Raw genomic sequence first — 13,812 nt, forward strand, 5'->3', positions numbered from 1 at the left:
TAGCAGGTTTGCTAGTGACAAATTTGCAGTATCTTAATTTGTTCCTAGAATTTGAAGGATAACTTTGCTGGGTATAAAATTCTTGGTCGACAATCTTTCAGCACTGAGTATGTCATACTACTGCGTCTGAAGAGTAATGGTTTCTGAAGAGTAATCATCTGTCAATCATACTGAGGTTTGCTTAATTTGATGAGTTTCTTCTCCTTTGCTGCCTTCAAGATTTTCTTTGATCTTTGTATGACCAGTTTAATTATGAGGTGTCTGGGTGTGGGTCTCTGAGTTTTTCATACTTGGGGTTTGTTGAAATTTGTGGACATGTAGATTAATCCTTATCATCAAATTTGGGGAGTTTTCAACCATTATTTCTTTAAATATTCTTTCCTATCCTTTCTTTCTCTCCTTTCCTTCTGGAATGTCCATTATGTACATGTAGGTACACCTGACAATGTCCACCGGGTCTCTGAAGACCTGTTCATTTTTCCTCTTTCTTTTACTTATCTGTTCCTCAGATCAAATAATTTCAATTGATCTATCTTCAAGCTCACTAATTCTTTTTCTACAACCAGCTCAAATCTGTTAAGATACCCTAGTAAATTTTTCATTTTGGTTATTGTGCTTTTTAACTCAAGAATTTCTATTTGATTCTTCTTTTTATAACGTCCAACTGTTTATTGATATTGTATATTTGATTGAGAATACATTGTTCTCATACTCTCCTTTATTTCTTTAAACATCATTCTCTTTAGATTTTTTTAAACATATTTATCATAGCTGGTTTAATTCCTTTGTCTAATAAGTCTCATGTCTGGGCTTCCTCAGGGACAGTTTTTATTGACCCCCCCCCATGTATGGGCCATACTTTCCTTTTTTTTCTTCCTTTTTATGCATATATATAGTACATTTTTGTGAAAACTAGACATGTTGAGGAGCTTGGATGGCTGTTTGTTGAGCATCTGACTCTGGGTTTTGGCTCAGGTCATGATCTCAGAGTCATGAGACTAAGCCCTACAGAGGACCCCATGCTAAGTGGAGAGTCTGCTTGAGACACTCTCTATTCCTCTGCCACACCCCCCCCCCACGACACTCTCTCTCTTTCTCTAAAATAAATAAATCTTTAAAGAAAGAAGAAAAAACTAGACAATATAATGTGGTGATTCTGGATATAAGATTCCTTTCTCATCTCCAAAGTTTGTTGTTTTGTCTGTGTGATATTGTTATTGCTTCTGCTCCTGCTATTTTTGTTATTGTTTGCTCAGTGACTTTTCTGAATTCTCTGAAGTTTGTATTTTTATTTGCAGTCACTGAAGTCACTGTCACTGCTCAGTCAGTTGGTGATCAGCTAGTTTTTAGACAAAGATTTCCTTAAATACATGAACCAATATGTCTCCCATATTTTGTTAAGTGGTCCTATATGCATGTGGGGGCAAAATTTCAATGTTCTGGTGGACAGTTTACAACACTTAGTCTTGACTTCCTCCTTATGCAGAAGCTCAAGATCAGCCAAAGATAAAGATTAGGGTTCTCTCTGGTCTTTCCCAGGCATATGCACATCTCTGCACATACCCCCTTAAGCAGATCCTGAAAAAAGTTCCTTTGTTGTATAAAGGAAGACACTGAATCATCATCAATAAAAAGTCTTATGTGACCCAGAACTTAATTTACTGTGGATATGTCCTTTACCATTAGCTTGTATTTCTCTGCCTGGCTCTGAATAAGTCATGGTTTTATGCTCATCAGAACAAACTTCTCTCTGCATATCTTGTAGGTGATTTAAAAACGCAGAATCCAATGCAAGCATTAAAAGTCAAAATGTTACAAGGTTGCATATTTCAATAAAACCTTGAAGATGATAGGGTTCTGGAAATGCCAAAGTGCTTCCCTCTTCAAATTAAAATTCTAAACAGTTGTACAAAAGCTCCTGAGTTCAGCATCTTCTGTACCCCACTCCCTAGACAGAGGTTTCATGGTTTTCACACATGCTCAGCACATATAGCACATTTAGAGAAGGGCTTATAAAACCATACATTTTTACTTCAGAGGCTTTTCCAGGGACCCTCCTAAGAGAGGATAATTGAATTTTTCCAGTGCTGCTTTCTTGTACAGAGATCATCTTACAGGTTCTCTTCATGAGGATGAGAAAGAGCACAGCATTATATCAAACATACCCAATTCTTCACTAAAAGTCACCAGAGACTCTAAACCAGGACATTTCTGGGATCAATCAGTTATCTTTCTATTTTGTCCCCAGATATAGCTAGATAAAAAGGAATTAGCCAAATAAGAAAGCTATCCTTGGAACTTGATATATCAAAATCAATTCATACATTTTTAAAGTTCCACTGGACTAAATTTCTCACAAATTGAGAGTCTGCTCTTAAGATAATTCATTGGATATTATGTTATGCTCATAAAAATTAACAGGTTGGTATTTTACATGTGGATACTTTTAGTTAATAAATAATATCTGGCTTAACATAAGCTGACTGATGATTACAGTTGAATGCCATAGACCTTTCCAAAGGATTTTATTTAACCTGACAAAAGGTTTAATTTCTGAAATAAATAAATTGACTCTTATCAAATGATACACAGTTATGGTAAGAGGTCATTACAATACTACTCTACTCTATTTTCAACTCCTTGAAAAGGAAAAAAGCCTCAGGAATGGGAAAATCTATTAATGAAATGTAAAGTGCAAATTTAAGCACAAGAAAGACAAAAGGTAAAGTTCTCAGGTTAACAACCATTCAGTTATGTTAAATTTAGTATGTGTTTAATTAGGCTATTAAATGTGTATTTTAATGTACCACAGGTGAAATGCAGAGTAGTTAATGTTTCCATGAGAATTTAATTTCTACACTTCCTTACTTTCCCATGTTTAAATATGCAACCTTTGAGTTGGGTTAATAAAGCCCTTTGCAGTTAATTGCTTTGTTTTGGTTTTATTTTAAAAAGAAAAGAATAAAGCAACCGACAGTATTTAGTATTATTCATGTTTAAATGGTCCTTGTTGGTTTTAAAAATAATACCTTAGCAAGAGGAAAAGACTAGAGGATGTGTTTATATCTTTGCTAGCACCAACCTGCTCGAGTAGAGATAATTTTTAAGCCAGGCTGTATTAATAAGTAGCAAATCATCATGTTAAAATAAATCAAAAGAAATGATCATTTAATTACATTTTATTTATAGAAAATATAGCCACAATTGATACATTATATCCTTCTTATAATCACTAATTTACTTCTGTAATAAAAACAAGAAAAACTAAAGAGTAACTTTTGACTTCACTGACTCCACTCTACAGAAACTTATGACCACCATCAGAAAAAGGTAACAAAATTTCTCTTCTTGGTGTTTATGAAAAGACTATGCCCCTAAAACCTTAGCTATCTTAATCCTCTGCTTGTTTTCTCTATTAGCCATCTACCTTTTTGTTGGTACGCTCTGTATACCTTAAATACAGAGTATAAACCTTATTTTACAGGGGAAATGAAGATGAGACTTCTTCCCATTAGTCCCACAGAGTTACAGCATGATGGTTTCTGGACCTATGTGCTTACTCTATACTATATCACCCAGTTAACTGGATTATGATCCATACTGTGGGATCCTTAAGAATCTATTCCCAAGTAAGTGGGAGAGAATGGTAGTGCTGGCTTCAGAAAAGCTGATTAGGGTTCCCCTTAGAATACATTTTGTTAAGTAAGAAGCAGCTATAAAGTTGTCTAACATGTCTACTCCATGTTTTAGAGCCATAAAATATCTATCATAAGGCTGGTTCAGTTGATTTAACATACTGATTCTACTTTTTCTGCACACAGCTGTTGATCTAGCTCTGGGTGACTTCCCAAAGATAAGCTTAGCCATCCCAGCAAAGTCAATGTCCAGGAAGAGAGCACTATAATGTCCCAGATCAACCTATTTTGTACAGCCATGCTCTTTGAGAATAAATGGCCTGGTAATTCATTCTGTCCTAGCTACTCATTTACTTCTACCCTTACGCAGTAACCAAGCTTTTAAAAGCAAATCTAAAACCCAGCTACACCACTTTGTAGTTCCATGACTTTGCATAAATTGTTAGTTCCCATACACCTCAGTTTTCTCATCTCCAAAGTAGAGAAAAAAAGAACTTCTCCTAAAACTGTTGTGCTGACTAAATGAGATAATGTCTTTAAAGCTCTAAAAATAGTGCCTGCCAATGAATAAGCAGGCAACAAATACTAGCTTTCTCCACAGCAGTATTATAAATACTAAGAAGCATTATCAAAGAACACATCTGATTAGCAATGCCTCCACCAAGTTTAAAAGGCAACCATTGGGAACTGATGAAAGGCATAGACCAGATCTGACTTCTTATAGCGATCACCATTCACTGTTCATTCAAATATTTACTAAGCATCTGAGAGCTAACTAGATTCCACACAGGGAAAAAAAAAAAAAAAAAAAAAAAAGTTGACAATTTCTCTAAAAGGCTTACATTACTAGGGGAACAGAATACAAATACACACATCATCATGACTGGGGGACATCATAGCCAATGCCAAAGGACGTAAAAGTGCTTAAACGCGGGGATCTCCAATCTGGTAAAAGGGATTATGACACCATAATATTTCTAAATAAATTAAGACTGTTTTATTCTAAATATATTCCTTTGATAATATTGGACTCTGAAGGAGATCTCAAGGGTAAATATCAAATGCCTTTATTCAGTGAATGTTTACTGATAGCCTATTATGTGCTAAATACCTCACTCCATTAAACCTCACACAACACTCAAGGATTAAAAAAAAGAAAAAGGCTTGTCTTTGTAGATCAATAAAATCTTACTTGTTTTAGGGAAAAATGCAATCAGTCTATTTTGACAAAATTTTAATCCCTACTTAAAAACTTCCTAAGGAAAACTGCAGGATTCACCTCAGTTTGTATTAACTAAAAAGTATTTATTCTAAAAGATGTGAATCAAATTAGTACATTGTTTGAAATACTAAAGTTGAATGCAGAAGCCTACTGATTTATAAGACTATTTTTGTCACTTTTTAAATGGCTTTCCTTTTTGTTTTTCTTTTTCTTAAGAACCTGCATTTTAAAAGCGTACACTGGATTTAGGACCACACAGACCTTGAATTAACTTGTTAGCTAAGGCAAGTTATCTGCACCCATTTCCTCCTCTGTAAAAATCTGTAAAATAGGAATTAGAATAACTACCAGCATTTTTCTTGTACACTGTGGTTTTTTATTTCATTGTGTCAACTTGTTTACAACTAAATCTCCCTTACTAGATTGCTTCTTAGAAACAGATACCATGTCTTGTTCATTTTTACATTCCCAGAGTACTTAACATAGTGCTTCACACATGGTGGATAATAACTAAATTACCTAAATGTCTAATACGTTTCCCCCTTCTTGGATGACAGTGAAAGCATCAGATCTACCTTTAACCAGTAAAATAATATATTTTTATTTCATGTACTTTGCTTTTGATTGTTATGGAGATAATCTCCATATCCAATGCCACATAAGATTTAGTTAAAACTCAGGTAAGAGAAATATTCCTTTAAGGACTCCTGGATGGCTCAGTCAGTTAAGTATCTGCCTTCAGCTCAGGTCACGATTCCAGGGTCCTGGGATTGAGCCCCATGAACCCCCACATCATGCTCCCTGCTCGGTGGGGAATCTGCTTCTGCCCCTCCCTCCTGCTCATTATCTCTCTCTCTCTTAAATAAATAAAATCTTCTTTTTACAAAAAGAGAAATAATATTCTTTTAATTTTTACTTATTCATTTTTGACAAATAAAAATTATAACTACTTAAGGTATACAACATGATAATTCTCTGTATACACTGCAAGGGACTACAACAATCAATTTAACTAAATAACTATTACCTCCCATAGTTACCACTGATGTGTGGATGCGTGGCATATAATACCTTATTATAATTTACTAGAGTCCCCATGCTGTACATTAGAGCTCCAGAACTCATTCATCTTATAGCTGACAGTCTGTACCCTCTGATCGATAAAAGATTATCTGAATGTCCGATAAGTCATCTTAGATATTTGAAATCATTGCTCCCCTCTAATCCCCTCAAGATTCTGATTCAGTAGGTCTGAGGTGGAGTCTGAGAGTCTGCATTTCTAACAAGCCCCCAGGTGATGCTGAAGCTGCTGATCAGCAAACCACACTCTGTTGGCTGGCTCTAAATGACTCTTAAAGTTTGTGCCTGGTGTTCATTATTTGGTCTTTGCCAAAGTGTTTTCCTGGACGCTGCTTCGGTATTAAACAATTAGGCAAAAGCATTATAAAGACATACTTTTGAAAGTCCTAAGACAAGCTTTGTCCTATTTACTTGGATGTTTTTGAGGACACTCATTATTTATTATGTTCTGTGGGGCTTCTCTAGGAGGACTTAACACAGAGATTTCTCTCCGGACTTGGTATTAGAAAGAGCGGGGCTTCCTTTGTGCAGCTGGCTTGTTCTTACATCACAGACGGCACCCATCTTACAAACCTATGGTGTTTTTCTCTTTTTTTGTGGCTGCTTGAAAACCCAGAGACAGCTTTGTGGGCCCTTTTTTACAGAAGATGAGTTGTACCATAACACCTGTTTTGCATGTGCAACCTCATCTTAAATAATTCATCCACCTTTTTCTTCCCTTATTTCTTACTGGCCCTGATTTCATTACTTTTTGGCTTTTGCATTATTATATTTATATCTTATAAACAGGCCTAAAATCCTGTTTGAAATGGCAGAGGAATGGAAATTAAAAGGGGGAAAAAATGACAGATTTTAAGCAGAAAACACATGCATCACAGTTCTCAGACATTCCATCGTCTATTACACAAACTACAATGCACCTTGCTAAAATTTTTTTTTTAAGATTTATTTATTTGAGAGAGAGAAAGAGAGCAATGGGGAGAGGGACGAAGGAAGAGGGAGACAGAAACTGAAGCAGACTACATGCTGAGTACAGAGCTCAATGTAGGGCTCTATCCCACGACCCTGAGATCACGACCTGACCCAAAACCAAGAGCCTTTAACCACTTAACCAACTATATCACCCAGGCACCATGCAGCTTACTAAAATTTTTATTAGCTGACTTAAAGTTATTTTAAAGAAAATTAGAGTTTCAAAAATCTTTGCTATCATTCCCATTACTGATGACAGTTGGGACTGTCTCTTACCAATAAAACAGAACACAAATTGGAAAGGTAGGAATGGCCCATCACTGGCTGCCTGATTGGCTTAAAGCTCTGTAAGGGATATGTCATCAATCTCATCACTCAGTCTGGAGGTTAAGAGCCACTCCAATTCTTCCACCAACTTCTCTGAAATCCAGTTACAACTATGAACTCCTACAGAATTTCATTTCTTTTTCTTTAGTCTTTTTCCTTCTTTCTTTCTACCTTTTTTTTTTTTTAAAGAGAGAGAGAGAGAGAGAGAAGGAGGGGGAGGGGAGAGGAACAGAGAGAGAGGGAGAGACAGACTCAAGTAGGCTCCATGTCCAGCATCCCGATTGGGACTCGATCTCACATAATTTCTCACTAAAATTATGACCTGAGCCAAAGTCCAAAGTTGGGCACCCAACCATCTGAGCCATGCAGGTGCCCCAGAATTTATTTTTATACTATTTTTTTGCTATCTTCCCCAATGCAATATACAGTGTTGTTATTTTAACATTCAAATTTTTATATTTGTATCTCTCACTTTACCTAGCATCCAACTTCCCATGTAGTCAGAATCAATATTACTTTTTGCTTATTAAGTAACAGCATTACTATTTTTATGTAGGAACCCTACAATAGGGGGCACTGCATAATAATCTTGGATACTCAACATAGAGGTAAGAAATAAAAAAAATTAAAAAAAAAACCCTAAAAATCTGGACTAACAAAATTAGCCCTTCAAGTTACTAAGAAAAGCCCTTTCTGCTAGCAAGGCAGGGTTTCTGAGGAGCAACTGTAACTATGACATCACCTCAACAAGTAAGATTTTTTAAATAATGCTTTCAAAGCCTTCTTAATCATTTCACTCCATTGTAGAAACCCACCAAAGTTCTAAGTCCAAAGTTCTAAGTTCAAAGCTGTCTGTAAAGCTGCTTGGATTTTAAGGCTATCAAGAATATGGCCACAACCTATTTTTCCAAGCTGAGTGATTTTCCATGGTTCTTTTACATATTTAACTTTCCAGCCAAAATAATTCATTTACTTAAGCTCAAAAGGCTTCTCTATCATCCTCTTATCTTGCTTGTAACATGGGGTCTGCCAAAAGTACTGTCCATGCCTGTCACAACTCTAAATCCTAGCCATCCTCCAAGAACCAATGAAAACGTTCCTCCTTCATGAGGGTGTCTTTCCTTAGAATGGAATCTCACTCTGCTACATTTATACCAGTTATTCTGTCTAGTGAATCATTACAAAATACTGCCTTTGATTACATTATGTTTTTTTCTGTATCAGACATCTGCTAACTGCATAGCTCCCTGAAGGAAGTTAAGGCCACTTTTTTTTTTTTTTTCAGATTTTATTTATTTATTTGACAGACAAAGACCACAAGTAGGCAGAGAGAGAAAACAGGCTCCCCGCTGAACAGAGAGCCCAATGAGGGGCTCCATCCCAGGATCCTCAGATCACAACGGGAGCCTAAGGCAGACAAAGACTGAGGCTTTTATCCACTGAGCCACCTAGGCACCCCAAGGCTACTTTTTTGTTAACATTCTAAAAACACCTACCTTACTACCTTCAACCTAGTCCTTAAACGTCTACTGAAGAAACCCATCAACAAAATCCCGGTAGCCATGTACCAGCAGATCGTGGTAAAGCAAATTAAGTGTTATTTATTTATCTGTTTGATATATGAAACAAGTCTCTTTTAATCACACCTACCATTTATTTGTGTGTGCATATGTATGTATGTCTTTAAGTATACATTCATGACTTTGCAAAACACACATTTCTGTATGTTTAGTCTGCATATTCCAGTTTTGATTAATCATGAAAAAGGTTTCCTTCACAGAGACTGATAAGAGCTAATCATAAAATGCAACTGTACATAATAGTACTCACCTTGGTACTATTGCATTTAATAGAGCACTTAAAAATTCCTTTCAAAGTACAGAGTGCTCTAAATTACAGGATTCAAATTATTTTAAATGTGTGATTAAATATGCTATAAAATTATTCTTCTGAACACTTATTTTATTTGTTAAAGAACATATGTTCTTCCTCAAAATAACTTGCTATTTTTGAACTATTACTCAGCCACACACACTTCCTACAAGCAGCAAAGGTTACCTCACATAAACCTTGAATTTACAATATTTGAAAGACTTTCCTCTGAAAATTCATGAGTCATAGGTGAATGAAAGGGGCAATCTTGGAGTTAATTTTTCCTTAACGGAACAGTCCTGAAATAAACCCCTTCATAGACATAATTTTGTTTGCTTCACAGCAATGATGAAAACAAGGATCAGTATTCTTTCCATTTTTCAGAGGATGCAATCAGGTCTTAGAAGAGCTACGTGAATGGTCCAAGGATACAAAGCTAATTAACGGGCACCAACTCCTTACACTATCACAATTAGTGTAAGATTTGAGGTTCTGATTAGTCACCTTTCATTTCAGTACGAAATGTCTTTAGATAGCCACTTCTTTAAATATAGCTGCTTCCAAACTAGCCAATGAATGTGTTATTTTTCTTTCTTCTCATTATGTGTTTGGTCATTCCTTTTTCATTTGATTCACTGACCTCATGTTAAGTTGGAAACTTTTGAAGTATATCAAAAGATCAGAGAAGTTTACGTCAATGTACCATGTTTAAGCACTGGCAGAGGCAGTGCTGTGAATTTCTAACCCGTCTCCTTTTCTTCCAGGGCATATGGCCAGTTAAGTGCGACCATGTGATTAAACTATAACCAAGGAAATGTAGTCAGAAGTGGTAGCTAGTACCTCCAGGTCTGGACTAAAAGGGACACCCTTTGAAGCAGTCTTCCACACTCCCCTCTCTTGTTTACAGGCCAGATACAGAGCATCCCCTGGGGACGACAAGGCCTTCACTGACAGTGAAACCGGGCAATGAAGAAGCTGGAATTCCTAAAAAAAAAAAAAAATGGGGAGAGTAAAGGCTCCCAACACCTGCCCCACTACCACCAACACTAATTTGAACTGGATGATGACACGGTAAGAAATAATCCTTTATTGTACAAAACCATCAAGATTTAGGGCTTGTTTGTTACATTCACCTACCCTAATTTAAACATGAATGAATAACTATTCCTCTTTTACTAAACATTCTATAAACAAAAGAATGTGATTTCAAGTATAGATTCCTCAGCTATTATTATGTTTCATAATCAATGAAATGCTTTCATGAGTTGCTTTAGTGTAAGGAGGCTTGAAACAAAGAAATAAATCCCAAGTGTTAAGTAATGGATTATACTATGTATGGATATACATAGCTCCTTCAAAACATGACAACAGTAAAGTATTCTTAAGTCTGGTATTTTTAAAGTCACTCGTATATCTCATGCACTTGAGGATATACAGAATATACATACAAGATATATACATGGGTATATCCTATATATGGGATAGAGTAAATTCATTATAGAGAATAATAATTCAATTACTCTATTAAAGGGACATTTCGGTGGCTCAGTCCAGCAGCTGCCTTCAGCTTAGGTTATGATCCTAGGATTCTGGAATGGAATCCCACATTGGGCTCCCTGCACAGCAGGGAGCCTGCTTCTCCCTCTGCATGCTGCTGTCCCTACTTGTTTTCTCGCTGACAAACAAAATCTTAAAAAAAAAAAAACTATTAAAAACCTAAGATTTATATGGATAGCACTCACATTTTAATGGCAAAGCAAATACTATTCGTCACCCATGAAGACAGGAGAATGGTGATACCATTCCCAACTTTCAGATAATGACCTATGGTTCTCCAGACTATTCCTGGAACTGGTTGCACTGTACTGACCAAAGCCACCCCTGTGGATTTGAGTTATCGACACAAACAGTTGTAGTTAATTTCTCCCATTCCTGGGGTGCCTGGTAGCTCAGTGGGTTAAGCCTCTGCCTTCGGCTCAGGTCATGATCTCAGGGCCCTGGGATAGAGCCCCACATCAGTCTCTGCTCAGCGGGGAGCCTGCCTCCTCCCCCCTCCCGCCTGCCTCTCTGCCTACTTGGGATCTCTCTCTCTCTCTCTGTGTCAAATGAATAAATAAAATCTTAAAAGAAAAAAAAAAAGAGTCCAACAATTTCTCCCATTTCTGCCCTCAGATATTATATAATTTTTTTTTTTTTAGTCTAAGTTACCTATTGAAACAAGAACCTCATGAAGGCAGAAAATCCTAACTTCTCCACATTAGATATTGCACTGTGGTAGCAAATACTGAATATTCTCAAGACCAGCTTACTGGTACATGAAACCATTTGCAATATGTAAAAGGCATTTTCTTTAGTGATAGAAGGAAAAATCAAGAGGAATATGAAAACGTAGTACATCATTTTTGGAAAGCACACTCTCAAGGGACATGAGGATGTATGCCTCACCTAATTTCCTTCCTTTAACTCATACCTCAATGATAACAAAGCAAGTTTCTTATGCTAACTTCATAGTAACTTGCAGAATTGGGAGACATCTAAATCTGTAAGCCACACAGACTTATAAAGCCCTTCAGCTATTATCACTCAGAGTTAAAATACATATACCTAATGTAAATGTTATGAATGGGAGTGACAGCGTTGACTTGACACAATATTAAAAGCTGCCCATCCATTTTTTAAATTGCAGGCAAGGTCTTATCTGAAAAAGTTCGAAGGACCAACTGCTAATGTTGTTTCCATCAATGTCACAAAATGTATTCTTAGAACCTCCCCAACCCTCTACCTGACCCAAATTCCACCCTAGAGCTTAAAAACTTTGATATTTGGGTGGTAACTCATTGACTAAAAAATATTTATTGAGCACTGACTGTGTGCTAGGTCCTTAACTAAGTGCTAAAGCCACGGAGTAGTCAAATAACCTTGCCTGCCCTCCATTTGAGGACGGATTTAAAGAATAGGCACATCTTAATGTGCATAACAATGAGAGAAATGGGATGATGGAAAGACAAGTGTTAACAATTACCAATAGCAACAGAAGGTTTCAGAAACACAAAAGCTGGGAGGTTGCTGAGTTTAATTCATTCTCTCAGCCTCTTGCTGCGGATTCAGGCTGTACTGGAAGAACATGCAAGATGTATTTTTCGTTGCCCAGGAAATGTTTTCTCTTCTACTAAAACACTACTTTCTGTTGGGGGAGAGATAATCACTTCCTTCTTGATGTTGCCTCTGAACCCAATACTGTTTGTTTTTCTGTTCCTTCTGATTTATCTCACATAAACCCAACTTCAATGATAGAATAATTTACAGAGAGAGCCTTTTCACAAATGTTAGACAAGTATGATTTATCAAAATACAGGAGGTTTTTCCTTCTTATTTCAATAGGCCACTGCTGCTCCCATTCTTTTTTTTTTTTTTTTTTAAAGATTTCATTTATTTATTTGACAGGGAGCGAAATCACAAGTAGGCAGAGAGGCAGGCAGAGAGAGGGGGACGCAGTCTCCCCGCCAAGCAGAGAGCCCGATGTAGGACTTGAGCCCAGCACCCTTGGGATCATGATCTGAGCCGAAGGCAGAGGCTTTAACCCACTGAGTCACCCAGGCGCCCCTGCTGCTCCCATTCTTAAAAATCTTATTGGCACGGGCTTCGTCATGCAATTCCATCTATATAACATGTAGTTCCCTCTTTTGTTCACAGGAGATTGTTACTTTCTTCGGAGCTGGAAAAACATTACTTTTCTTTGCATTTCTTCAGCTTCTAGGACAGAATCTTGCCTGCAGTTAGCAGACATCTTCATAATGGATGAAATCCTTATTTTAAAAATATTTACAGTCTCTCATCTTAGTTTTCTACTTACAAAGGGGCTAAAACCTATTCATTAAAAGAATGATTAACAGATATAAGAAAGAAATATTAAAACACTAGGTATCTAATTCTTAATGACTTAATTGGTGTTTTCTCCCCCAAAAAATAGAAAGATCATTCACTGATAAGGAAGAGTGAAATTGGGGTTGGGAGGACAGATGGCTGTAAAGAGCAGGAAACACTGAAAAGTTTGTCAACTTACAGCTTATTAAATTTTCTTTTAGGAAAGGATTAGTCCTTTATTTATTTTTTTAAAGTTATATATTTATTTAAGTAAACTTTAAACCCAACATGGGGCTAAATCTATAACCCCAAGATCAAGAGTTACATGCTGCCTCGACTGAGCCAGTCAAGTGTCCCTAATTTTTTTTTTAATTAAGATTTTTAATTTTAATTCCAGTATAGTTAACCTATGATGTTATGTTAGTTTCAGGTGTACAATATAGTAATTCAACAATTCCATACCTTACCTGGTGCTCATCATGTTAAGTGCACTCCTTAATCCCTGTCACCTATTTCACCCATTACCCCCACACCTCCCCCCCAGTTTGTTCTCTATAGTTAGGTCTGTGAGTCTATTTCTTGGTTTCTCTCTTTCTTTCTTTGCTTCTTTGCTGTCTTTTTTTCTAACATATGAGTAAAATCATATGGTATTTGTCTGTCTTTGACTGACGTACTTCTCTTAGCATTATGTTCTCTGGCTCAATCCATGTTGTTGCAAATGGCAAGATTTCATTCCTTTTTATAAGTGAATAATATTCCACTGTGTATATATAACCCTTTTTTTTTTTTTTTTTTTTTTTTTTACCCATTCATCTGTCTCTGGACACTTGGGCTGCTTCC

General features: G+C 36.5%; 1 protein-coding gene and 1 long non-coding RNA gene across 8 annotated transcripts in view; one reads left to right on the forward strand and one right to left on the reverse strand.

Annotated features, from left to right (window-relative positions):
- The window catches only part of HDAC9 (histone deacetylase 9), a 936,353-nt gene that overhangs the window by 766,109 nt on the left and 156,432 nt on the right, over positions 1-13,812 (reverse strand). The window lies entirely within an intron of this gene.
- Positions 9,879-13,775, forward strand: LOC132015039 (uncharacterized). Its single transcript, XR_009403529.1, has 2 exons — positions 9,879-10,179; positions 12,802-13,775. It is a non-coding gene; the product is annotated as an uncharacterized LOC132015039 (long non-coding RNA).

This window comes from Mustela nigripes, chromosome 4 (genome assembly GCF_022355385.1).
Source record: "Mustela nigripes isolate SB6536 chromosome 4, MUSNIG.SB6536, whole genome shotgun sequence".
NCBI classification, from domain to species: Eukaryota; Metazoa; Chordata; class Mammalia; order Carnivora; family Mustelidae; genus Mustela; species Mustela nigripes.